The following is a 26,987-nucleotide window of genomic DNA, read 5'->3' on the forward strand; positions in this document are numbered from 1 at the left end:
GGAAATACTCCCACAATGGCTTATTTCAAGCATCACCCTGCGGGAATGATGGGCATGGAGGGTCTCCTGCGCCAGCAAAAGCCGATCCAGCGCCCACGGACCCGTGTGGTCTCTCGGTGGAATTACCTCAGTTCATGCCCCTGGTGTCGCTTTTCATGTTGCAGTCAAAGCAGGAACATTAACTGCACATGATAGGATGGTTAACATTGATTTATGTTCTACAATTTTCCAGAAATAACATGTAGCATATTTATAGCTGTTAGTATAATCCTCAGTTTGACGTTTAAATCTACAAGCATTAAATTTACTCTCAAGAGCACTGTAGATTTTTGTGTCCCTTAAGATATTTTTGTGAAAAGTGGAATTTTTGTTTTCATTGTGGTGGGCCCCTGGGTGTGCTGTTACTGCGATGGAATCTCCAGAAGTCAAGGACCTTCCGGACAGGGACCCCTGGGTTCCCGTCCACGACGGACACCTGCAGGTTAAGTTACATGAGTCTTACGCATGAATATGAATGTACAACGTGTGGAACTGGGCATGTGCTACTTTCTCAGTAAACACCCCGCCACCCCTCCCCAGTGACTAGGAGGGACAGTCGTGGCTCGGGGTGCAGGTCGTGCCCCCCTTCCCACTCCAGCAGACATGCCCACCAGGACTAGCAGCGTCTCCCACCTGCCATACCTCACGACGCTCAGTTTTGCCATGACTGCCGTGTCCCTGGCCTGACAACACCGCACAGCGGAGGGTTAGTAAATGTTACGGAACTGCGTACATACACAGATAAGTGCTGAATTTACACTACTGTATAACTGGGAACCGAAGTACCATATCAGCGAAGCAGAGGCAGTTTGCTAAGTCATTCCCCGAACGCCCCTCTGAAGGCCCTCCTGTGCGCAGACATTTTCCCAGGGACTGCTTGTGGTTCGGACGCCTCACACTGCAGTGACGGGACAGCCCAGGGCTGTGTGCAGCACATCGAAGGTGACAGGCGCCCCAGAGAAGCACCTCTTGGCCGTTTATATATTCATTCACCCAACGGATGGTGTTAAGCACCCCCACATGCCGGGGGAGGAGGACAGTGAGCAAAATCAGGCAGTTCCTGCTCCTGGGGGCTCAGGTTAGTGTCCGAGGGCACAGGAAGGCAAGCACAACCCCGGGAGAGACGGAGGTCAGGGCCAAGTGCCTTCTCTGGGAGGAAGCCTGGGCACCAGGAGGCCCCCTTGGAGAATCCCGTGTGGACACCGGATGTGTACAGCGGGTCCTGAAACGGGCCGGGCTGAGGAAGGGTGCTTCAGCCTGGGGCAGGGGGTGCCCCCACCGAGACGGACCTCGCGGGCGGAGACCGCCCAGGGCAAGCAGGCCGTGTGCTGGCCCCACCGCTGCCAGGTGTCTGTGGGCAAAAGGAAGATGCGGCGGGGGTAGCGTGTCCGACAGGTTGTGCCGGGATGCGGTGTTAATCTGTGCCGAGCACCTGCCATGTCCCGGGCGCTGTCGTAGGCCCTGGGAATCCCATCCTGATGGAAGGAGACTCCGGGACACGCGAGCTCCCACACGAGGCAGAAGAAAAGGGCGTGCCCCCCCAGGCTCCCTGCGCTTCCCTGGCGCTGCCCACCGAGCCCGAGTGCGCGACGCTGGCATCCGATGGGGCCGACTCCTCTCAGGGGTGGGTGGAGGGGCTGATAGCGCTCCTCCGGGGGACCTGGGGCAGGAGGAGCCCACAGAAACCCGAGCGTGGGTCTGGGCTTGTCACCAGGACCGCCCCAAACGCGCCTGCTGGCCGCTGTCTCAAACTCATTACACTGCGGGCAGAAAGGTCCTTTAAAAAGTGCAAATTTGCTTTCCTTTATTTCCTTCCTTAAAAGTGTTAAGGCTTCCCATCGGCCTTGGAGAAATTCCAACCCTCCGGCGGCGCAGCAATGCCCCCTCGGCGCCCTGCGGGCTGCTGCGCGCGCCGCTTGTCCCCTGGCACCCCGGGCACGGGCGGCAGGCCCCGCCGCTGCTTCTCCCTCCGGCCCCGGCGCGCCCAGGCCGCGTGCAGAGTGCGGTTACCGTGCGCTACTATCTGTGCGAATGACCCGAGACGCGTGCGGCCCCGAACTGGAGACGCGAGGAGCACGGAAAGGCCCATCGGCTTCGGGGCCGCCCCGCCGAAGCCCAGCCCAGCCAGGGCCGGGAGCCGTGAGCGGACCGCAAGCTGCGTGGGGCACGGCCGTCTGCAGGAGGGAGCGGGACGCGCCCCGGGAGTGGTGGGCTGGGCCACGAGGTCCTGGGCACCCCTGCGGCCCGTGGGGTCGCCGTGGGGTGAGCGGGCCCTGGCTCAGCTGAGCGTCTGGTGTGGGCTCTGCTCAGTACAGCGGGCCCGGAGCCGCCCCCGCGGTGACACGCGTCACCACCCACAGGCCGTGCGGCTCTCTCGCGCCGCCGCACGAACACCCCGGCCACAGGCCTCGCGGCTTTGACCAAAAACCACATTCTTTACAAAGGTCTGGAGGATCCCAGATGCCAGAGCGCTGAGGCCGCTCGTTCGCAGAGGGCGGCAGACGGAGGGCCGAGCGGGGCAAAGATCTGACTTTCTGAGCATCTGGACTGGGGGGTGCGGGGCCCAGGTTCCAATTCTGTTTACCAGGAGGAGAAACATCAAGGCTAAAAGGCCGGCTGAGACCTTCCTGTCCTGCGGTCCCCAGTCCGGGCTAGGCCAGGCAGTGGTCCTCCAGGCACAGGGCTCTCGGTTGCACCCGCTGCTTGCTCGCGGCTCGCCCCGCCCTGCAGGGGGATGTGACGGGCACCCCAGCGTGAGGACTGGGTCTGTGGGGGAAGGGCGCCACAGCCTCCGAAGGAAGAGGGGTGAGAGGCTCCCAAGGGAGGGATGCATTCGCACCAAGGAAAGTCTTGGCCTCAGGGCAGAGGTGACAGGTCCTTGAAGAGCCAGAGACATTGCAACCCATTTGTATACGTCTGTCCTCCCCTCGGTGCCAGACCAAACCCGTCACAGGCTCCCCAAGAACCAGAACACTCACTCAAATCCCGCTGAATGGAGAGCAGGGACAGCACCCGCGCCCTGCCCGGGGTCCGCTCTGGGAGCTGATGGCCCTCACCAGAGAATGTTCCGGGGGCACGGACACGCCTGGAACAGCTCCTCGTCAGTAAGCTCAGGGCGGAGGAGACTCAGGCCTTCTCAGGTGGCCCAGGATCCTGTGATGTCACGTGGGGGGCGGAGCAGGGGCCAGCCCCCACGCTCGCTTAGAGCAGTGTAATCGGCGCACACGGGCACCCAGGCGTCTAGTAGCCTGGGCTTGAACAAAGCACCACCCCGTGAAGAGGCGCATGATTTCAGGGCTCCTTCCACCCACAGCATCTATGACCCCCCAGGCAAGCCTCTCTGCTCTGTCACCCCCGGGGAGGCCTGCTCTGAGGCAGCAGTGGGGGCCCGGGCCCAGGCTGGTGGGGACCCCCCGGGAGAGTCAAACCTCGCAGTGTGGGGTGTGCTGGATCCCGGCCTCCCTGTTGCAGACACTGGGCGCCTGGCTGTTTACTCAAGGCTGGGACCCATGGCCACCGTGAAAGGAGAAGGTGGGCCTTACCTGACAAAGGAGACCAATTCAAGCCCCAGTCAGGCTAACCGAGGCCCCCCACCCATGTTCCTTCAATAGAAGGCTCTGGATGGCTTCCTGGGGTCTCCATTTGATTGTGCATTTCAGACTCTGTCACAGAAGACTAAGGAACACCCTTTCATGTGTAAATGACCTTGGACAATGAGAATGCGCCGTGCCCCTCCCTCTCTCAGCACCTGCTCCACCATCCCAGCCTCCCTCGTTCCCTGGAGCTTCTCCTCAGTGACTTCATGTGGGACTGTGTCCTACAGACATCGCAAACCCCAGCTACACGGAGTCCAAACGTGTCTCCAAATTAAAAAGCAAACACTGAGGAGAAGTAGGTAGCTTAACTACACGAGAAGCGAGAGAGACCTAAGTAGGAGGTGTTCACTGCGTCTTTCTGCGCCCCGCAGTTCTGAGGGCTCCCAGGGCTGGTCCAGGAGAGCCTCACGGCAAGCTAGCACTAGTGCCCCCTGCACACGTGGGGGGCAGGCCAGAGCACTGCCAGGGTCACACGCTGATCCGAGGAGCCAGCGTGGACAAAGCAGCAGCCCTCAGTCGGGAGGACCCGGGCTCCAATCCCCACTCGCCCGTGCATCTGCTGAGCAGCCTGGGGCCAGTTACTGGACCTCTCTGAGCTTTGGGTTCTCATCCTCAAAGTGACAGAGCATGTGAGGACTGGTTCTGAATCCCAGTAGGGGCTGATCCAAGGATGCCCACCCCCCCTGCAAATCGCCGCGTGAGCTGGATGGCCATGGTAAGAGGGAGAGACGGAAAGGGCAGAGCTTATAGCAGAATCTAGAGACTCGGATTGAGGTGCTTTCTGCAGAGCCCCTGCATTTCCCTCTGCTGTGCCAAGGCAGCCCCGGGAGGACACAGGACTCAGATGCCATGGCTGTCTCTTCGGGTGAGAAGAACGAAAGGGAGGCAACTTTCTTTCTGGTTCAATATCTGTCCCAAACAGCTTTAAGCTGAGCATGATGCATGGAAACCATTCCAGTGGAATTTTAGTTAGATGCGCAGGTAGAGAACGCAGCTCCCAGGAGCCAAGTGCCCGAAAGGCACAGTGCCCCTTGTTGCCCAGCTGTAGCCAGAGAGCTCTACAGACCGGGGCAAATACATCTCGACTTTCTCCCTAGGTAATCTTTAACCTTTCTCACAATTATTGCAAAGTCCACACAGATAATTAGGGAATAGGACATAATTAGATAATAAAAATCAGTCACAGTTTTTAGCTAATTGCAAAAAAACAACCATCCTTGGGCCTGAATTATTCACACTAGTCAACTCTCTGAACACCAGAAAATGCTGTAGAGGGCCAGAAACTCAGCCGAGCCATCAGCCTCCATGGCGTGTCCATCCAAACAGGTACTGGAGCCCGAGTGTCCTTCGTTCTCCCTTTAAACTTCAAACAAATATTTTATCAGTGACACATACACAGAGTCTAAAAACTCCAACTGGCTTATGACAAACACAGCTGAGTCCTGCCTCCAACCCCCCGGCACCCGTCCCAGTCCCCAGGGGCACTCTGGGGACAGTCTTTTAGCTGCTGGCTCTCCCAGCCCTCCTCCCACTTCTGAATATTATGTTCATACCTCTATCTTTTGAGGTTTGCGTTCCGGCTTCATCTACTGCCTTCCCGTTATGGAAAGTGGAGGCTGGGCTCTCAGGCCCGCCCTCCGTAGCGCCCCTCTCCCCTGCACCCAGGGCTGTGTGTCCCACTTCGCCGGTCCAGGTCCCCGTAGGGAAATGACATTTTATGACAACGTAGCTTTGTCTGCAGCGAAAGGAATTAAAAAAAAAAAGCCAATGGAAGTGAAGACTTCCATGGCTTATGGGTGCCCTTTGCTGGGTCCCTTCAGGGACACTCACAGTGGGAACTGGGGAGCAGCGCTCGGGCAGGCAGAGACACACCTGCTAACAAGATGCTCCCAGGTGTGTCCAGAAGGAGCGTCTCGGTGGGTCCCAGGGCTGAGAGAGCACGCGGCTCCCTGCAGAGCCCCCGAGGACCCAGAGCACCAGTCTGTAAGAGTGAAAGGCACCGTTCTCGAGTCGGGACCTGGACTCAGGGTGGACTGGGGTAGGGCCTCCGGCCAGCGCTTGTCTGAGGGACGCACCCGTTCCAGCTCATGAGGTTCCTTTCTCTCTTTCCAATTCTTTATGTCACGGATGGGCTTGTGGAATAGCCCCTCTGTGTTACCCAAGTCCTATGCCACCTGAGAAGTCCTTAATTACACAGAGGGCTTGAATGCACATACTGACCTGCTATGCTCTTCTTAAGCCTCTTTGGAATGACAGTCAAGGTACGTTATTTTAAAGGACACAAACCCACAAGGGCAGGAAAAATGAAGAAAAGACGATAGGGACAGAAGTTTGGAAGCCAGAGAGCCAATGTATGAGGGTGACTGACTCAGCCAGTGAGATAGCTGGGCGCGGGGCTGCAGAGGGGGACCTGGGGTGCTGGCGTGCAGTGGGGGGATGGGACGTGGGAGGTGGTGGTCCCCCAGCTCTGGGGCGGATGGCCACCCCCACTCTAGGAGAAGGTGGGACTCCCTGGGCCCAGGCTTGCTGGTGGACCTGGGGCCAGGAGGAATCAGGAGAGGTCTGTGTGGCCATCGCAGCCCCTAGCCCCTTTCCCTGGTGGTCTTTTGGATCTCGGGCAGGGAGCAATTTTGACCTCAGGCAAATTGGAGGGTTCCTCTCTGGGGAAACTGGTGCACCCAAAAGACTCTAAACACTTAGATTTAAAAACAAATAAGTAAAGGGATCACAATCAGAGTGCTTCTCAACAGGAACACTGGAAAGTAGGAGACAACATTCTATGAGAAAAACAATTCCCTCCCTAGAATTTTAGCGCAAACAAACTCTCAAGCCAGACTACATTTTCAGACACATAATTGCTCAATAAACGTATCTCCCACCCACTATATTTAAGGGCTGCTGGGAGACATCCCCCACCAAAATGCAGGAAAAGCCAAGAGAGACAGAGACACTGGATTCAGGAAACTGGGGCCCCAGAGGAGAGAGGCACAGGTGCGGGGTGGGGGTCAGCTGCTGGGCCCTTAGGGGACACTCGCGATTTCTACAGAGTGGAGGGATGAGTTAGGGATGGGTGCACGAAACACCAGGACAGTGAAAAGGCAAAGCAGCAATCCAGGAAGACAAGAGTCCTACGGGAGGAAGGTGACCTGGGTCCTTGGGGGTCTGCAGGGAGCCGCGTGCTCTCTCAGCCCTGGGACCCACCGAGATGCTCCTTCTGGACACACCTGGGAGCATCTTGTTAGCAGGTGTGTCTCTGCCTGCCTGAGCGCTGCTCCCCAGTTCCCACTGCGAGTCTCCCTGAAGGGACCCAGCAAAGGGCACCCATAAGCCATGGAAGTCTTCACTTCCGTTGGCTTTTTTTGAATTCCTTCATTCAACAGAGATTTTTTTTAGCACCTGCCACATGGCAGGTCCTGGGCAGGGCCGTGGGAATCTGGAGCTGAGACGTGGGAGTCCCATCTTCAAGAGCCCAGTCGGTGGGAGATTGATGGGGGATACAGGGTGGCGAAGGAGGGGTGCGGGGAGCAGGGACACCCTGCTTCAGGAGACCCTGCAGTCTCGACTCCTTTCCTAACCGAAGTCAGAATGTATCAGCACTGGCCCCGGCAGGGGCTCCTGGCTCTGCCACCCCTGCCCAGTCTCGTGGGACGAGCTCAGAGCCAAGAAGAAGAAGAAGAAGCTGGGAGATAGAACCACGGCCCCAGGGATGGCTACAGACACTGAGCAGCAAGCCCACACCGGGCGGCAGATGGCTGATAGGGCCAGTGTGACACAGACAGGGGTTTGGGCCCAGAAGGGACATCCAGGGTGTTGGGTCACAGCCTAACCCCTGGAGCAGAGGTGACAAGGGTTCAGGTACCGAGAGCCACTCCAGGAACTGGCTTTAAAATCAAGCAAAGGGCTGCAGATGTGGGAACCAACAGCAGAGAGATGACAGAGACCCCTCAGGAAGCCGGCTGCACCCGGGCCGCGGGGAGGGCATCCATCATCCAAGCAGGTCAGCTTGTCCCTGCATCCGCTCGGCAGGGTGGGGCTGCGTGCTCGACAGGCCGCGTATAACCGGAAGACAAGAGGGCTGATCTGTGCAGCTGTGGCTTCTTGGGGTCCCATCAAGGGGGCCGCCGGCTCATGGCCAGGTGCTAGCTCGGGGCGTGGGGATGGGGCTTCACCGGGGAGAGGTGTGCCGAGCTGGGTGGCTGTCAGATGTCCTTGTTATCCAGACACGTTAGCACCGGCTGCTCGCATGGCGGTGAGTTCCCGCTCCTTGGGGCCGCGCACGTGCAGAGGTTAGAGCAGTGTCCTGGGACGTGTGGAGCGTGCGAGGGCCGTGGGGTTAGAAACGAGGAAAACAAGCCCCAGCCGGAGCCCAGGACGGAATGTGTGTGCATTGACAGGTGGTCCCAGCCAAGCAACATGATGCTTTTTCGAAAAAAAAATATTTTGTAAGCTGATACGCACAGATTTAACAAAATATAGTTGTCAGGGTCACAAAAGGTAGGAAGGACCGGAGGCACTTCCCTGATGTGCCCTGAGCCTCTGACGCCCTGCTTTAATGCAGTGAGCGTCTTTCCATTTAAAACTTCAAGGTTTAATGACCCAAAGAATAGAAATTGATGAGGAAAGACATGCCACCCCTAATTTTAAAATATATTTGTCATCACAATCATTAATCTTTCTAAAATTTTCTCCCTTAGGGAGGAAAAGCGGAATTGAAAAAATAGCTGTTTTTCATCCTGGCCCTTCAGCACTCCAGCACGCATTCATGTGCTAATGGGCTTCTCAGCAGCCCTGCCCGGGAGAGAGCTGGGGGCAGGCAGGCCCGCTCCCTGAGCTCCCAGCTCCGCTGGGTCTGCAGGAAGCCCCAGAGCTCGGCTGATAGAGCGGGAGCAGAGTGTCAGTGCAGAGCAGTGTTGGGGGCAGGGGGTGACCGGAACCCCTGCTCCAGGGAACCCCTGCCCCGGGGAACCCCTGCCCCGGGGAACCCCTGCTCCACCCAGCCCTTTCTCTTCACAAAGAATCCCCAGGGTCTGCCGGCTCCCTCCATGGGGCGGAGACCCCTCTGCCCAGCCCAGCAACCCTGGACTCACTCCCACTCCCGGGCCCTGACTTCCTGCTTGTCCCCTTGCTCTGCTGGGCCACCCGCTGCCTCCTTCCACCACATCAGCCCCGCGGTCCCTTTCTCTTCTGCCCTGGGGCTCTGCTCCGGCCCCTGCCAGAGCCACTCATTTGGGGACTAGCTTTGGCCACCAGGCCAGCTCTCCAAGCCCCAACCTCTCTGGGCTCAGCTCCCTATTTCCTCTGGCCAATCCAGAACCATCTGCAGGGCTGAGCTAATTCCCAAGTCCCCATCCTGCTTTCAGCTTGTCCCGGACTCATGGGCAAAGCCAGCAATTGAGTAGACGTCAGGAAGGAGTGCCTCTTGTCACTGACAGATTGAAGAGAGGGTCTTCTGCTCTCCGGTGGGCACCTGCTGCGGGCACCTGCTGAGAGCGCCCTCTGGGCCGTCCCTGCGGCCGGCGGGGTTTAGGGCCACTGCCGAGAGGGGAAGACGCGAGGTGCCCCTCGCGGGCTCACATCCGGGGCAGACAGACACCAGGCAAACGTGCAGACTAAGAAACCGCAAAGTAGCACAGGTGCCGTGGAAGCATCCGGCTCCGGAGCAGGACGGGTCCGGGTTCAAACACCAACTACGTCGCTTACCTCCTCGGTGTCGTGGGGCGCTGTCACCTCCTGACCCTGCACTGTCTCATCTGAAAAGAGAAAACAAAAATGCTAAGTTCGCCAAGTGTTACGAGGATTAAGGGAGAAAAGTAGCTAAAACCCAGGGCTACTTATGCCACAGCAGCCCGAGTGGCAGGAAGGGCGCCACCACCAGCGGGACGCGCTCCGCGCTCTGTCCGTTCTGTTCGCTAACAGTGGCGTCGGCTGCCCGCAGCAATCACTCATCCTCGAGCGTGGACCTGCCCACACTGCGTCTCCTCACTCAGCAAAGGATGAAGACGCTCAGGGGGGACTCCGAGTGCGACTGCCTGAGAGTCTCCCGCAAACGCCCCAGCGTCCCGGAGCTCAGCAACACCCCGCGCGGGGACGGGGATCCGGAAGACGGGTGCGGCGGGTCTTGGCCCTGCTGGGGAGCCCATGTGGGACTTCCTCGCCAAGACCTCTGGGCCAGACGGGAGTCCCGGAGCCTTGAGGGCATGGAGACCCCTGGGCGAAGACCCGCGCCCCCTGAGCAGCAGGGAGGTAATGCCCCAAGGGGTCTCCGGCCAGCACGGCAGGTGGAAGCCCCTGGAAGGCGCCTCTGAGGAAACGCCATCAGAGTCAAGCTCAACACAGTACTTGTTTCTTACCGCAAACGCCCACAGCCCACTGAACAAGCCATCAGGCAACTGGAGGAGAGAATGGGTCCCTCTGAAAACCAGAAGTGCACCCTACCAGCTGCAGAAGATGAGGGGATTCCGAGCATAGGGAAGGACACGTGGAGAAAGGACCAGAGAGGGGATCCAAAGACCCTCCGGCTGACGAGCTGAAGAGGGACATCAGACCTGCAGCTCTAGGGTGCCCAGACACGGGAGGACCCGCAGCCAGGCATAGTCGGGGAGACCTCGGCCGGCCAGAGGAGAGAGAGAAGTCCTTCCAGCCTCGGGAGCAAGGAGCAAATAAATGACAGAGATGGAAGAGTCAGGAGGGCATCGGCTTCCATCGGGAACCCTGGAAGCAAGAAGGGGACAGGACGGACTCACTCTGGGAGGAAGCACACAGCAGGTGTCACGGGGAAGGCAGGATAGTGTCAAGTATTCACGTCCCCAGAGCCTTCCTGGGGAAGCAGTGGTCATGGGGGAGACCAGCAAACTACAGGTAAACACACGGACAAAAATATAATGACGCCAATAACTTAGCTGGGAATGAGAAACGCAGGTGCTCGATGAGCACTTCGAAAATGGAGAGACGTACCACAGGCAAAGCTTTAGAAGGGTCCAGGAGGAAAAGCATTACGTCTACAAAGTCTGAGAGCTAACATGGCAGTTGGCCCTGCGCCCGTCCCGCTGGGGGCACGAGGTGCGGGAGGCTTCTCAGGCGGGGGGAGGACTTCACAGGATGAACAGAACCATAGGACTGAGTGAGACGCCAGGGAGGGAGGACGCCACCACCATGGGTCCTGGAGTGAAGGAAGGAGCAATAGAGCGGCAAGAGGGAAGAGAAGAACGAGGCCCGGTCAGATCTGCAAAGAGAGAACCAGGAAACACCGAATAACAGAATACGTGAATAATAAACTTCAGAATGGGAGAATAAAACCAAATAATCAGCCATTACATCAGACACAATGGGCCAAACTCCATTAAAAGGCAGAGAGCATCCGTGGATGGACAAACGGTGCCTGGGGTATATTCTGTGCCTGAGAAACACCTAAGATAACCTCACAAAGGAAGGCGGGCAGCGGAGGAGCGCGCAGGGGAGGAGAGGTACGAGGGGAGTGGAAGGCCGAGGGAGGGGCGAAGGGGGCGGGGGTGCCCTGTGGCACCGCGCGCAGCACAGAGTGCACGGCGGCATCGTGTAGGAGAGGACAGACGACCTGTCACAAGGCGCCCTTCTCGAGGAGCGTGGACAGCACCTGAGCGACCTCCGGCGCCCTCAGAGGGCGGGCAGGGCTGGCATCCGGACTCGAGCCCTGTCTGCCTCCCGGGCTGCAAACACCGGACCTCCTCATGCAAGATAAGCGGATGGCAGGGCAGCATCGACCTCCGACGGGGGAGGAGAGTCTGCAGTTTGTCTCATCATTAGGAAATTTCTTGCAGAATCACCAAAACGGCCTCCTTTATGTTTATGTGATGTCAAAGCAGCTGCCAATTCATTTAAGTCGGTGGGAAAAGTTACTTAACCAGGAATTTCTTTGTGTGTGCAGCAACGTTGCTGAAAAGCTGGCTGATTCGGCTCGCACTTTTTCACCAGTATTTCTGGCGAAGCTGCGGCTGGAGCTCTAGGCCGGACTCTGCCCGCTGCCCTGTCTCTGCAGCCCTGGACAGCATGTCACGGGGTACGGCCATGGCGCCTGGACGTGGGGCCCACCGCTATGGGAACGGGGCCAAGCTCCCCACCTCCTAATCTGTGCAATGGGCCTGAGAGCAGATGTACCTGGTAGAATCACAGGCTGTATAACTGGACAGCGAGCACGGTTCCTGGCACGTGGCAGGGAACAACAAACATGGACTGTTACGGACAGCACACTGGCAGGTGAGCGGACATAAAGGAGGCGGCTGCCATGTTTTCCCAGCTGCAGTTCAGCCTTTAGAGACGAACAATTAGCCAGTGGAATTATCTTGTTGACTCACGCCCTCGGGTCAGAATGGCATGCTGTCTACGGGAGCCCAGCCGATCTTCGTTCTAGATGGCTCCATGGTCCACACAGAAAGAACAAAAGAGTTATATTTTAAAGATGAGTTTTCCTAAACCTTCTAATCCACCTGCTCTTTGAATAAGAACATGCAGCATCAAACTGGACGGGAGAAGGTAAATAAACACTAGATCGTGCACCCTCCTTCATGTTGTCACTCACCAACAAAGGGCCTCGTGAGACCAACGGGAAGAGAGAATGGGGTGCATGCAAGAGGGCAGAGGGAGAGAGAGAGGCCGTGGGCAGCGGGGCCTGCTGGACTCCCAGGCGCCCGTCCTCGGGGTCGTCTTCCCAGAGAGGACACCCAGGCCCACCCCTTCCCTGGCCAGGCTGACCCCAGTTTGCGATCGGCTCTAGACACCTATGTGGTCCTAGCAAGTCACTTACAGGTTCTGAGCTGCTGTTTCCTCTAATAAAACAAGGATAACAGTACCTGTTTCCCGTTGTGGCTGAAAACCGGAGGTCACAACAGAGATGGCATGCTTAGCACAGGAGTCCCCCAGTAGATGGTGACGGTGATGGTGGTGGTGACGGTGGTGATGGTGGTGACGGTGGTGGTGACAGTGATGGTGATGGTGGTGATGGTGATGGTGACCATGGTGGTGGTGATGGTGGTGATGGTGGTGACAGTGACCACAGTAGTGATGGTGGTGGTGATGGTGGTGATGGTGGTGACAGTGACCACAGTAGTGATGGTGGTGGTGATGGTGGTGATGGTGGTGATGACAGTGACCACGGTGGTGGTGACAGTGGTGGTGGTGATGGTGATGGTGACAGTGGTGATGACAGTGATGGTGACAATGGTGATGGTTGTGACGGTGACAATGGTGATGGTGACGGTGGTGGTGACAGTGGTGGTGACAGTGATGGTGATGGCGACGGTGGTGACGGTGACCACGGTGGTGGTGACGGTGGTGGTGGTGGTGGTGGTGATGGTGACAGTGGTGATGGTGACGGTGGTGGTTGGTGACGGTGAAGGTGACGGTGGTGGTGACAGTGGTGGTGACAGTGATGGTGATGGTGGTGATGGTGATGGCGACGGTGGTGACAGTGACCACGGTGGTGGTGACAGTGGTGGTGACAGTGACCATGGTGGTGGTGACAGTGGTGGTGACAGTGACCATGGTGGTGGTGATGGTGATGGTGGTGGTGGTGGTGGTGGTGATGGTGACGGTGGTGATGGTGACGGTGGTGGTGACGGTGAAGGTGACGGTGGTGGTGACAGTGGTGGTGACAGTGATGGTGATGGTGGTGATGGTGATGGCGACGGTGGTGACAGTGACCATGGTGGTGGTGACGGTGGTGGTGACAGTGACCATGGTGGTGGTGACGGTGAGGTGACAATGGTGGTGGTGGTGGTGGTGATGGTGACAGTGGTGATGGTGATGGTGGTGGTGACGGTGAGGTGACAATAGTGATGGTGGTGATGGTGACAGTGGTGGTGATGGTGACAGTGGTGACGGTGAAGGTGACGGTGGTGATGGTGACGGTGGTGACAGTGATGGTGACAATGGTGATGTGGTGACGGTGGTGACGGCGGTGGTGATGGTGACCATGGTGGTGGTGATGGTGACAATGGTGACAGTGACAATGGTGACCGTGGTGGTGACAGTGATGGTGATGGTGGTGACAGTGATGGTGACAGTGACCACGGTGGTGGTGACGGTGGTGGTGGTGATGTGGTGACAGTGATGGTGACGGTGATGGTGATGGTGGTGATGGTGACCATGGTGGTGGTGACGGTGGTGATGGTGGTGGTGATAGTGATGGTGATGGTGGTTGTGGTGGTGATGGTGGTGGTGATGGTGGTGGTGATGGTGTTGGTGATGGTGACCACAGTGGTGGTGACGGTGGCCGCCGTGGCTGTGGCCATTACCATCATGAATGCCGCCCTCTGCCCTGGGGAAGGTCTGTCCCTCTGGCGGGGGGGAAGGCCCTGCAGGTGAGGAGCACTCACAGGCTGCTCCCGCCTGGGGTGCACGGGCTCGGAGCCCGGCCCCCTGCTCCCCAGGGGGCTGTGGGCCTGTCCTGGACACTGTGCCCACAGAGGGCCTTGGACTCAAACACCGTGCCTCCCCTCCAAGCACAAAACAGCACAGCGGCGCCTGGGGCTGCACCCCTGGGGTCAAAGGACGGTTCCCTCTCACGGCAGAAAGGGCCTGGCTTCTAGTCAGGAGCATTTGGCTTTGGTGCAGAAATGCCTGTTTCTTTCACAGTAAAGGATGGTGGGCCAAGGCTCTTTCATCCCATGAGAACACTCTTGAATGCCGCATGGGCGTAAAGTGTATAAAAAGCCCATCTCTGCCCCGTTCCCGAGCGCCTCCTTTAGACCTGGATGTCTCTGGAGGCACGGACAGGTCTCCTGCTGCACGCAGACTGCGCGTGCATTCACTTCGCGCTTTCCGAGAGCAGCTTCCCAGAGAACGAGGTGCAATATTTATAAGTTTCCCAGCGTTTGCCTGGTGGGATGGCTGACTCGCCTCCATCTTTCCTGACCTCTGTTTGCTCCTTCTTTCCACATTCATCTTCAAAAAAAACCAAAGCCAAGACCAGAAATCCCGCTCCCCAAACAAAGCAGACAAAAGTATATAAAAAGTCAACCTTCTCTCTGGAGAGCCAAGATACAAGTGTGCCCCTGCCCTCCATTCCGGCGGGCTTTGCCGGGCCCTGAGCGCGAGCGGCCACACGGCTGGTAAGTGGGCATCTGTGACAGCCTGGCGGTGCTAAGGAGGGGGCTCGTGACGGGAATGAGCAGCCCGGCCAGGAGAGTCGGAGCTTCAGGGTGGGCCGGCGGCATTTTCGAGGGAGCCCTCGGGGACCAGTCCCGACACCCAGAGAGAAGAAACACAGCGGCAGGTACCCGCTGAGCTGGTGTGGGTGTGGAGGAGGTGGGAGACCCATCCGTGCTCACAGCTCAGACATCGCCCCTGGGCCTCGAGGCCAGCCTCGACACCACGTGCGGGAGCCATGAAACCACCATGAAGATCACTTTTCACCTGGACTCCCCCTCCCGTTCCCCAATTGTCTGACAAACTAGGGCCCCGTCCCCTTGGCCTCCGCTTCTGTGCCCCCGCCATGGCCATCCAAGCTCCTGGAGCAGGCTCAGTGCCCTCGCACAGCCACCAAGCACCATACTTCAGAGCTCCTGTCTCTGGCTGGGATGGAAGCACTGGGCATACTCTGCACATGAGTGATGTCTTCACCGTCAGGCCGGCAATGCCACGCACGGTCCAAGACCCAGTGACCGGGGCCTCGTGATGCCACGAGAAGGACAGAGTCCTCACAAATGACGGCTAGGAATGCGAATGCTCGCAGGCGTGTGAATGAATGATTCGGGAACATCAGTCAACGTCTCTGAACAGAACTTCACGCACATCTCCGCTGGCAGGTGCAGACCCCAAACGAGGTTAAGGCTTCCTTCCGTCTTCCACAAGTGAGAAGCTGGGCGGGAGGCAGGGCAGCTCACGGCGAGACTGGCTGGATGCCCGTTAGCTGAGGAAGGCGATTCTAGCCCACTCCGAGGTTGGCTTCCCTTCCGGAGCTGGCCCCCGGGGGTTCCCTCTCAGGAGGAGCGCAAGCAGGGACTGATGCGCCGCGTGAGCTGACCGACCCTATTAGGCTCGACCTAGGAAAGCGCAGAAGCTGATGAGGCCAGGACGCACGGTGGGCTGACCTCCCTGTGCTTCCGCCCCAGGCCCACTCACTGTCATGGCTCTGCTGGAGCTCAAGGAACTGCATTGCCCCAGCTCTCTTGTGCCCTGGCTTTCGGGAGGCTTGGCCTGTGGGAAGCCCTGGGGATTGTCTAGGGGCAGGAGGAGGGAGAAGCAGGGGCTTTCTTCCTGTACCCCCCTCACCCTGTGCTCCTGCTTAGGGGGCACCAGGCAGTGGCTGTACCCCAGGACGGGGGATTCTGACTCTGAGAGTCTGGCTTCCGGGCTTCTAGAACACACCAAGCCCCACATGCCCCACGAGTGGGTCGTGTCTCCCAAAAGATCATATTGCAATCCTAACCCTCAGTACCTCAGAATGTGACCTTATTCGGAGACAGAGTCAGTCCTGCACAAGTAGTTAAAGATGAGAGCATTAGGGCGGGGGAGTCCAATGACTGGGGCCCCCACAAGAGAGGAAGAGATGCAGAGACAGACATCCACAGAGGGGAGACACCATGTGACAATGGAGGCAGAGAATGGGGAGCTGCGTCTACAGGCCAAGGAGCACCAAGGATTGCCCCAACGTCTGGAAGCTGGGGGAGCCTGGAACAGACTCCTTCATGGCCTCAGAAAGAGCCGGCCCAGCCAAAATGTTTTTTTTTTTTTTTTAATTCTAGTTAGTTATCAAACGGTGCAATATTGATTTCAGGAGTAGAGTTCAGTGACTCATCACTTACATATAACACCCAGTGCTCATTGCATCATGGGCCCTCCTTAAAGCCCATCCCCCAGTTACCCCATCCCCCCACCTACCTCCGCCCCAGCAACCCTCAGTATGTGTTTCCTAGAGTTAAGAGTCTCTTATGGTTTGTCTCCCTCTCTAATTTCATCTTATTTTATTTTTCCTCTCTTCCCCTATGATCCTCTGTTTTATTTCTTAAATTCCACATGTGTGAGATCATATGATAATTGTTTTTATCTGATTGACTTATTTCACTTAGTATAATACCCTCTAGTTCCAGCCACATCTTTGCAAATGGCAAGATTTCATTCTTTTTGATGGCTGAGTAGTATTCCATTGTATATATATACCACATCTTCTTTATCCCTTAATTTGTTGATGGACATCTTGGCTCTTTCCACAGTTTGGCTATTGTGGACATTGCTGCTATAAACATCGGGGTGCATGTACCCCTTCGGATCACTACATTTGTATCTTTGGGGTAAATACCCAGGAGTGCAATTGCTGGGTCGTATGGCAGCTCTATTTTCAACTTTTTGAGGAACCTCCGTACTGTTTTCCAGAGTGGCTGCACCAGCTTGCATTCCCACCAACAGTGTAGGAGGGTTCCCCTTTCTCCGCATCCCCGCCAACATCTGTCGTTTCCTGACTTGTTAATTTTAGCCCTTCTGACTGGTGTGAGGTGGTATCTCATTGAGGTTTCGATGCCAACACCTTCGTTTCAGGCTCCCGACCTCCCAGCTGTGAGACTTCGAGACCATATGTGCTGTTCCTCAAGCTGCCCTGTGGCGCTCTGTTGGGGGGCCCTGGGGCCCGCCCACAATTATAGTTCTGGCCCGAAGGAAGCCTGACCCACGTGCACACCTGTGCGCACACTCACTGCGCTGGGCAGGGACACGGCCCACGGGCCACATCATGGGTGAGCCCCAGCCTACTCTGTCTCCTTTTTCCTGCTTGTTTTTGTTTTTTAATTTAACTTTAGTTTTTATTAGCATGAAGGGTTAAGAGTAACAACTTCGAGACAGGTTTGCACGAAGCCCAGATGCTTGTCGGGGGGCAGTGCAGTCGCAGGGACCCCAGGCAGCCCGGGAGCCGGTGAGGCTGGAGGCCCGCGGAGTCCAAACCCCGGGAGGGGCACGGCCTGAGGCCGACAGAGCCGGGGATCGGGTGGCATGAGCTCCCAGTGAGCAGGGGCCTCCCATCGGGGCCTCCCATCGGGGCCTCCCATCGGGGCCTCCCACCGGGGCCGGCTGTGCAGCGTGGTCTCCAGATGCCAGAGGAGGAAGTCCCACACGGCCTGCGTGCCGGCACCCCACCTCTTCCAGTCTCTCCCGGCGAGCCAAGGGGTCCCCGCTCGGCTCTGGGGGTCCCCGAGTCCCCTCCCCACCCAGCGGCCTGGGGCTCTGTGCATCCTCCGGGTCTCAGACTGCTCATCTGTGCAACTCGCAGGACAGAGGCAAAGGTCGCCAAGCGGGCGTCCAGATGTCCTCACGCAGACGGACTGAGATGATATTTAGAGGAGTCTTGCCAAGTCCTGCTGCCAGAACCTCAAAACCCAGAGTGGACCGGGGACGTTGCGCGGACACTGGGCAGCACACGGGGATGCTCCGATGTCACGGCCCAGGACCCAGTGCGCGCCGCACGCGCGGTTCAGCTGACAGCATCTGATGTACCAGCCGCGGTGCAATCAGGGCAGGAAGCACTCGTTCTGGATTAGCCATTTTGGGGTATTATCCTAATAGAGCATTATTTTTAAACTACCACAATATTTTAATTACATTCTCAGCATGAATCATTATGTACCTTAGTGAGAAGGCACTTCTGGCTGTAATTGCACACTGGAGGCCCGTGACGCTGTCGTCGAACGTAAGTCCCGAAACGGATTGACGGACAGATGGCTTCCACAGCCGCTCTCCACCCGCTACCTCTGTGAGGTGTGGCCCGGCCGCCTCCCTGTGTTTCCTCCTGCCCCCCGCCCCCTCCCCTCCCCTGTCGCCCTCCCCTCCCCCATCCTTTCCTCCCCCTCCCCCTGCCTTCCCCCTCCCCAACCCTGCCCCTCCTCCCCTCCCCATCCCCCTTCCCCTCCCCCATCCTTTCCTCTCCCCTTCCCCCTGCCCTCCCCCTGCCCTCCCCCTCCCCACCCCTGCCCCTCCTCCCCACCCCTCCCCCCTCCCCTCCCCATCCTTTCCTCTCCCACTCCCCTCCCCACCCCCTCCCCTCCCCACCCCTGCCCCTCCTCCCCACCCCTCCCTCCCCTCCCCCTATCTTTTCCTCTCCCACTCCCCTCCCCCATCCCCCTCCCCTCCCCTCATCCTTTCCTCTCCCCCTCCTCCTGCCCTCTCCCTCTCCACACCTGCCCCTCCTCCCCACCCCTGTGCCTCCTCCTCTCCCCCATCCTTTCCTCTCCCCCTCCCCACTCCTGTTGCCCTTCCCCTCCCCTTGCCCTCCCCTGCCCTCCCCTCCTCTCATCCCTCATTTTCACCAGAAAGTCTCTAGCAAGCACCCAGCGCCAACCAGTGATTCTCCTCAACTCCATGGGCCCCAGCAGAGCTCCCTGCCCACCCGCATGGGGTGTGGGGCTGCGTGGTCCCAGCACTGGGAGCGCTGCACAGTAGCAGGGATCTCTGGAGAGGGCCACCGGCAGGGGCTGCGTCCCCTGAGCTCCCCTCCCCATGCACACCAGCAAGCTCCCCAGGACAGCTCCTCAAAAGGCACCCTGAGTGAGTTCTGAAACATGGGATGGGAGAAGGACAGCTCCCTCCTGCATCATTAACCCATTTCCCCTCCCATCTGGGTGAATACTAAGGCACTCGGGGAAGGGCTGACAGAGGCTACGGGGTCTGTGTGCAGAGTCAGTGGCGGGTCCAAACTCGGAACAGCCCTTGGCCCTCAATGGTCGGTGGTTCCAGCCAAATTACCTGCCATGTCCCACGGTGGGCCCCACCTGACGCCATGGCCTTTCCCACAGCCACGCTGGTCCCCTGGTCCCCGTCCATCCCTGGATCCAGGGGCTGAGAGACTGTGCTCTCCGATGGCTTCAAATGCCACGGCCGAACAAGCAGAAGCCCATGGCCAGTGATGGTGTGCATCCCGACCTGGCCTGTCCACAGCATGGGGCTCCCTCTTCCTGGTGGGTTTTGATCCCGGACAGGCCCAGACCCAGATCTAGCCCCCCAGCCCGACCAGCCCTGTGCTTTCCATCAGACACGGCTCCTCCAGACCCCTCAGGGTCCCACCCCAAACAGCTACAGAGCCCAGGTGCCTCCCTGGGAAGACTGCCCCCACTGGCAGCCCATTGCAAAAACACTGAAAAGGCTCCATGTGGCCTCCTGCAGACCCTCGCTGGACGGTACAGCTGTCCACTGTCCCTGTGCATGTGCGTGTGTGCGTGTGCGTGCGTGTGTGCATGTGCATGTGTTGTGTGTGCTGCAGACCCTCGCTGGATGGTACAGCTGTCCACTGTCCCTGTGCATGTGTGTGTGTGCGTGTGCGTGCGTGTGTGCATGTGTTGTGTGTGCTGCAGACCCTTGCTGGACGGTACAGCTGTCCACTGTCCCTGTGCATGTGCGTGTGTGCGTGTGCGTGCGTGTGTGTGCGTGTGTGCATGTGCATGTGTGTGTGTACACTGCAGACCTGTGCTGGATGGTACAGCTGTCCACTGTCCCTGTGCATGTGCGTGTGTGTGTGCGTGCATGTGTTTGTGCGTGTGTGCATGTGCATGTGTGTGTGTGCACTGCAGACCCTCGCTGGACGGTATAGCTGTCCACTGTCCCTGTGCATGTGCGTGTGTGCGTGTGCGTGCGTGTGTGTGCGTGTGTGCATGTGTGTGTGTACACTGCAGACCTGTGCTGGATGGTACAGCTGTCCACTGTCCCTGTGCACGTGCGTGTGTGCGTGTATGTGTGTGCATGTGCATGTATCTGTGTGCGCTGCAGACCCTCGCTGGACGGTACAGCTGTCCACTGTCCCTGTGCGTGTGCGTGCGTGTGTGCATGTGCATGTATCTGTGTGCGCTGCAGACCCTCGCTGGACGGTACAGCTGTCCACTGTCCCTGTGCATGTGCGTGTGTGTGTGTGTGCATGTGTGTGTGTGCTGCAGACCCTCGCTGGACGGTACAGCTGTCCACTGTCCCTGTGCGTGTGCGTGTGTGTGTGTGTGCGTGTGTGCATGTGCATGTGTGTGTGTGCACTGCAGACCCTCGCTGGACGGTACAGCTGTCCACTGTTCTTGTGCGTGTGTGCGTGTGTGCATGCGTTTGTGTGTGCGTGTGTGCATGTGCATGTGTGTGTGTGCACTGCAGACCCTCGCTGGACGGTACAGCTGTCCACTGTTCTTGTGCGTGTGTGCGTGTGTGTGCGTGTGTGTGTGTACGTGTGTGCATGTGCATGTATCTGTGTGCACTGCAGACCCTCGCTGGACGGTACAGCTGTCCACTGTTCTTGTGCGTGTGTGCGTGTGTGCGTGTGTGTGCGTGTGTGCGTGTGTCAGAGAGACAGAGAAGGGCCGAGGATGGATGCGATGCTGGGCTGGGGGAGCAGAGCCCGTCCCCCCCGCCTTCACAAGGGGTCCAGCGTGGATGGCTCCGCTGGGAGATCCGGAAGGCACTTTCGGCGCTGCTACGAGAAACGAGAGTGGAGAGCGGCTGAAGGAAAGTGAACAGTGCGCCGCACACCGCGGCAGCCTCGCCAGCCACTTCCGAAAACAAGGACGTCAGCAGGGCGAGCACTTTTACCTTCCTGGTCTATGCTCGGAGTGCCTCGGTTTCTAGCTGCTTCTTTCTGCCCTGCTCCAACCCAGTTCTCTCGGACACAGAGAGTGGCCCACACGTCCCCCCGGGGCCCCAACTCCGCACCAGCTGGGGCCTCACCTGCCTCATGACGCGCACACTCTCATTTGCTCTGTGTGGCCCGGCTGGAAAGTGACGGGACCGGGACAAATGCTGTCGGTCCAACGAGCTTATAAACCATCTTGCTCTATGGATGTCTGTCTGTGGCAGGGATTGGACAACCTCAGGCGTCCTTCCATTTTCAACTGTGGGTTCAGCCGTGTCCCCACCACAAACTGTCGCAGGAATCCACTCCCACCCTAAGACTCAGGCATTTACTCCCCGTGCTCCGCAGATAGGAAACTGAACTTGCATCGGCCTTGCCTGGAAGGTTCCGGTTTATGAAGTTTCCCCTCCTGCTCCAGCTGGTGGGAACCTTTCGGAACACTGAGTGGGATGCAGGGCAGGCACGCTCAAGCTTTTCTACAAAAGAACCGCTCACAGAAGTGGAGCAGTGTGCCTGTAATCGTGGTGGCCCGTGACTTCTCCTCGGTTTAGCCCGCGTGGTGAATGACCGCTGACCCAGACGTCGTGAGGCAGACAGAGTAACGGCATCGTCATGGACCTCGGGCTCTGCTGAACCTCTGCTCTGGGAGATGCAAGCCAGGACAAATGATTTCTCTAGGTCTTTCTGTCTTAAAACTTGGTCTCTGTGGTTCTGGTGCATGGAAGAGAACACAGAACCACGACTGAGCAGCTCCCAGGGACAAAGGCCTCACGCACGTGGTCCCCACGCACTGTATTCCTGCAGGTAAGGCCTGGCAGTCATGGCACACCAGTTCTCCTGGGCTGGGGGGCAGAGGGAGGAAGAGGGGAGATGGCCGGGCCATCTAGGAAGCCCCACGTCACCAACCAGGCTGTAGCTTTAAGAGCATACGTGATCCAAGCCTGCAGAAACCGTGCCAGCCGCAGAAATAACCGCACGTTAAGGCCATGATGCTAAGTTTGTGCGGTCTGGGAGGGTAATCTGCAAGCTAAGTGATGATTTTGGGGCACGCACACCCTGTCCTTTTCCTTCTCATCTCCTCCCCTCTCTGCGGGACTCTCTGTAACTGGGGTGAGCTGAGTATATGGGGGCGACCTTAGCGCAGTGGCCGCTAAATAGAAATGATGTGTAATGCCTTATTAATTAGAGCAGAGCCGCGGTGAATTGCCTACGAGGTGTAGGCAGTTCTAAGAACTAGAAATATCTGGTTCTGTTCCTGTCCGGGCCTTTCTCTGTGCCTCTCCTCCGTAGCTACGCTCCACGGTGGGGAGGGCCACCTCTGGGAAGTGCAAATGGGACAGAGCTGAGTGTGCCCCTTGGGCCTTCTGCATATGTGGGCCCCCACCCCTCCTCGTGCTCCCCCCACATTTTCCTCCACCTCTAGTTCCTGGGTTCACCCCGTTCCTGTCTTCTCCACCACGCCCCACTTTGGGGCAAAGGCTGACTCACTTCCCAGCATTGCATTGCTGGCCAGGCTCCCGAGAGCCTCCTCCAGGAGCGTCCAAAAAGTCGGTGGACTCGGAAGCACAGGGGGGATCCCCAGCCAGGGTGGACTATCCCTCTGAATCCTGCCTCTGAGCCCAGGACCCTCCCGCCTCCCTGCTCCCTCAGGCAGGAGCCTCGCATGACCCTGCTTTAAATGCCTGATCATGGATGAACAGCACTTTAAGGTGTAGACCCTGCAGCGAAGACGCCTGGGCTGGAATCCTGCTGCGACCCCTCCCCAGCTGTGTGGCCTCTAAGCAATGCCCTTCCCCTCAGGGTGCCTGACCCAAGCTCTCATGACCCTCGGCTGCGACTACTTCCACAAATAAGCTGGGCATTGGGGGCCCAGCAGAAGCCCTGGGGTCTGACCTTTTAGTCTAGCGTGAGTTAAAATGGCCCTACCAGCCCTTATTGGAGGGTTTTAAGCAGGGAGGGTAACTGGACGGTGGCCCAAGGAGTCAAGAATCAGAAAAAAGCTCAAGTCTGGGGAGGGAGCGTGGCAGGTGCAGCCGGTGGCGGAGGAGGCCGGCCTGCTTCTCGGAGCCCAAGGTGTCCCAGTGCCTGGGCAGGGAGGTGCGGTCAGGCTTCCCAGGACACTGCAGGTCTGTGCGCACCTGCTGGTCACTGTCCCCACAGCCCAGGCCTCCTGCCAGGCTCGTCTTGGCGAGAGTGGCCTGAGCTCTGGGGATGACAGGGTGGCGGGGATTTAGAGAGGTTAACGGGCTCGGTGACCTGGTTAACAAGCAACAGGGCTCGATGTGAAACCATCTTACCTTTAAATTCCCACAAGGCAACTTGGGTCTTAAAATATTTATTTAATTGAAAAGGAAAGCTGTTGTTCTATGGAGAAAATTAAAATACTACTAGAGAGTATTTTAAACCGAGACAGGGAAAGGGAAAGGCTCTAGGACAAGAAGATCCCGTGAGAGGAAAACTCAGGAGCGCAAAGCTGACCCCCAGGAGCTGGTGTGTGCGGCTCAGCCCCCGACGCGGTCCCGCCTTTCAGAGGGGCGCAGGCAGGGAGGAGCTCCTGGGCTAGATCTACTGATTCCCCATCTGATATGGGGAAGTAAATTGGTGACAATAGTCAGGGGTTTTGAAAATTCAAAGTAATAAAGGAATCAGTACATTTTCCGTATTAAATATTAAAACATATTTTGAAAACCGCAGAAACCTAAACGTGATATTGGTAGACAGACAGAGAGATCAAAAAGGGGAGTCAGGAAACAGAGCCGAATACCCTCAGGGCTGACAGGATAAAGACTGCACTTCGGGGGGTGTAGACAGATTAGTTTTTACAGTGAACGATGTTGCCTCATCGGGGGAAAAAGCCGGATTCCTACTGCACACTGTACACCCAGACACACTCCCAGTGGGATCACACACATGTGAAAATAAAACTGTGAAATCTTTGCCTGGCCTTACAAACAACACTAGGAGAAAAACGTGGGATTTGTTTCACGCTCAGAGAAAAAAACGTGCTGAGACCCAGAATCCATACAAGATCACTCCTGTGCACGACTGCCCCTTTCCTGAACAGTCTGTCGGGGTTTATGAGTCAGACCGGAAGCCCACGTCCACGAGGTGTACGTGATGGTTTGCCACGTGGCCGCACGCTTCTGCATTTCCACAGCGACCTGTGGGGATTCTGATTTCTCCGTGTCCCCCGGGCAGTGTGGGGGCTCAAGCTGCTGCTGTCCCCTCGGTGGGCATGGAGGGGTGGCCCCGTGCTTTCCGTTCGCATCTCCCATGACGAATGCGGCCATAGATCTTTGTGCGCTCGCCCGCATGTACAACACTTCTCTGGTGAAATGTCTATTCAGATACTTTGCCCATTTTTTAAATTGGGTTGTCTTTTTATTATTGAGTTCTCAGAGCTCCTTACATATTCTGGATGCAAGTCCTTTATCAGACATACGATTTGCAAATATTTTCTTCCCGGCTGTGACTGGTCTTACCATTGTCTTGATTGCACCCTTCGAAGAGCAGAAGTCCTTAATTTTGATCATGCTCAATTTATCATGTTTTCTTTTACAGATCATGCTTTGGGTGTCATGCCTAAGGACTCTTTGCCTTACCTTACATAAAAAATTTGAAAACAATGTTGAATTACAAAAAGGACTAGGAACAAAGAGACAAGACAAATGACTAACTGGATCAAAATATTCGAATTCATATCATAAAGTGCTAATTTGTCTAGTAGATAAAGAACTTCCCCAAATCAATAAACAAAAGACCGGCCATCTAACAGAATAAATGGCCACGGGAGAGAAGCAGACAGTTCATAGAAAATGAAGTACGAATGCCTCTTACACGTAAAACCACCCACTTTACTCATACCAAGAGAGACACAAATGGGAACGACAGTGAGAGAGCATCGCTTCTGTCTCGGATGGGCCAAAAGCAGGTTGGTAAGGATGCCGGCCGTGGGGAGATGTCACTCTCAGACGGGGTCCGAGGGAGGGCAAGTCAGTACAGAACCTACAGAGGACAATTCGGCCATTTCCCAGAAAATGAAGGTGGGGGGGAATCGGAGGGGGAGACGAACCATGAGAGACGATGGACTCTGAGAAACAAACTGAGGGTTCTAGAGGGGAGGGGGGTGGGAGGATGGGTTAGCCTGGTGATGGGTATTAAAGAGGGCACGTTCTGCATGGAGCACTGGGTGTTATACGCAAACACTGAATCATGGAACACTACATCAGATACTAATGATGTAATGGATGGTGATTAACATAAAATAAAATTAAAAAAACTAATGATGTATTGTATGGTGACTAACATAACATAATAACATTTTTAAAAAACGCATACACTTTTTGACCCAGAAATCGCACTTCAGGAAATTTATCTACTACATATGCTGACTCGCGTGCAGACGCATTGCGCACTGGATGCGATGTAAAATACTGAAAACAATCCGTCAGCAGCAGCCCGGTTGGTACGTCCCGGTACTCGGTACAAACAACAGGACACTGCCAGGGCCGCCTCCTCTTCCCTGGCTTTGTGGCTCAGCGTTGAGTGAGCTCTGTGCCCAGCTCCCACCCCAAAACGTAAACAAGGAAGCGGCTGGGCCTCACACATTGACGAACCCGAGAACTTACTTCTCAGGAGGTACTCTTTGGTATCTTCTGAGCTGTGTGCATGCGTTGCTCATTCAAAAAAAAAAACAAAACAAAACCAGTAAGGAGAGAAAGAAACAAACTGGAAATCAGCATGGAGGCAGTCCTTTCACTGAGGACCCCGAACTGACTCATTCAGCAAGTGTATAATTTACTGAGCACCTACTGATGCCAGGCAACTTCTTTTGAGCCTTATAACAACTCTGAAATGAGCGTTTATTCTTATTTATAGTTCCAGAAGCCCAGGCTCAGAGAGGCAAAGCATTTGTCCAAGGTGGCCCAGGCAGGCCGGGCTGACCGGGCCCGGGCTCAGTTCTGCCCCCACGGACACCCTCCCAGGAAGCTTCGCTTCTAGCATCGGGAAGACACGGAGCAAGGTTTATCGGCAAGCTTTCTATCCTTGAGGCCTCCTGCAGACTCACCCTACGGATGGCTCGCGGCTGATGGGGTCTCCCTATCTACCGATCGTGTAGTCACAACCAGGAGAGGGCTCTTTTTGGTTCCACTCCCCACCCCTGTAAATACACCAGAAGGTGTTGTGAGCACATTCATTCCAAACGGAATCTGCCTGAAATCCTCCCACAGCAAAAGAAATGGAGGCTGAGTCCTTGTGCTGAACGCGTGTGGCCCAACAGGTGAGGAGACTCCCCCGGAAATCTGTGTATTTGCTGGGTGTCACATGGAGCCCTGGTTTCAGGGCCTGTTTATTTTGGGGGATTTGTGACAATGAAATCCTTTGATTTCACTCGTCATGCCCTGGCTCATGCAGAGATTACAAGAAATCTCCTTGCTGTTCGTTATCGAAATTAGCAGGGAGTAGGCGCGTGAAGGAAGATACTGCCCGCCCACAGGCAAAGGACAATGGCACCCAGAGTCTGCCCCCCGCTCCGCCTGGCCCCCCGGCTCTCCCCCAGAAGCGGGTCTGAGAGCAGAGGTGCAGCTCAGGGCGGGCCCATCTTCTGGCTGCTTGGATTCTTCCCTTCCAAGCAGGGATTGGGGGAGCCCAGCAGGGCACGTTTGCCCACAGACCCCTTGTTCTCCGCTTCAGTAAGAACATCTACCGACCGGAAACGTCTGCTCTGCTGGGGAACCCACAGCCGCACTGCGCGGCCGGCCGCTCCTGACCCCCTCGCTGTGGGGATCAGCCCA

At 57.0% G+C, this 26,987-nt stretch overlaps 1 long non-coding RNA gene across 2 annotated transcripts in view; it reads right to left on the minus strand.

Moving 5' to 3' along the window:
* The window catches only part of LOC144381549 (uncharacterized), a 381,367-nt gene that overhangs the window by 21,857 nt on the left and 332,523 nt on the right, over positions 1-26,987 (minus strand). For both annotated transcript variants that reach the window (XR_013446825.1, XR_013446826.1), the window contains one exon: positions 9,336-9,385. This is a non-coding gene — a long non-coding RNA (uncharacterized LOC144381549). The remainder of the gene's footprint in view (positions 1-9,335; positions 9,386-26,987) is intronic.

This window comes from Halichoerus grypus, chromosome 4 (assembly GCF_964656455.1).
Source record: "Halichoerus grypus chromosome 4, mHalGry1.hap1.1, whole genome shotgun sequence".
Taxonomy (NCBI): Eukaryota; Metazoa; Chordata; class Mammalia; order Carnivora; family Phocidae; genus Halichoerus; species Halichoerus grypus.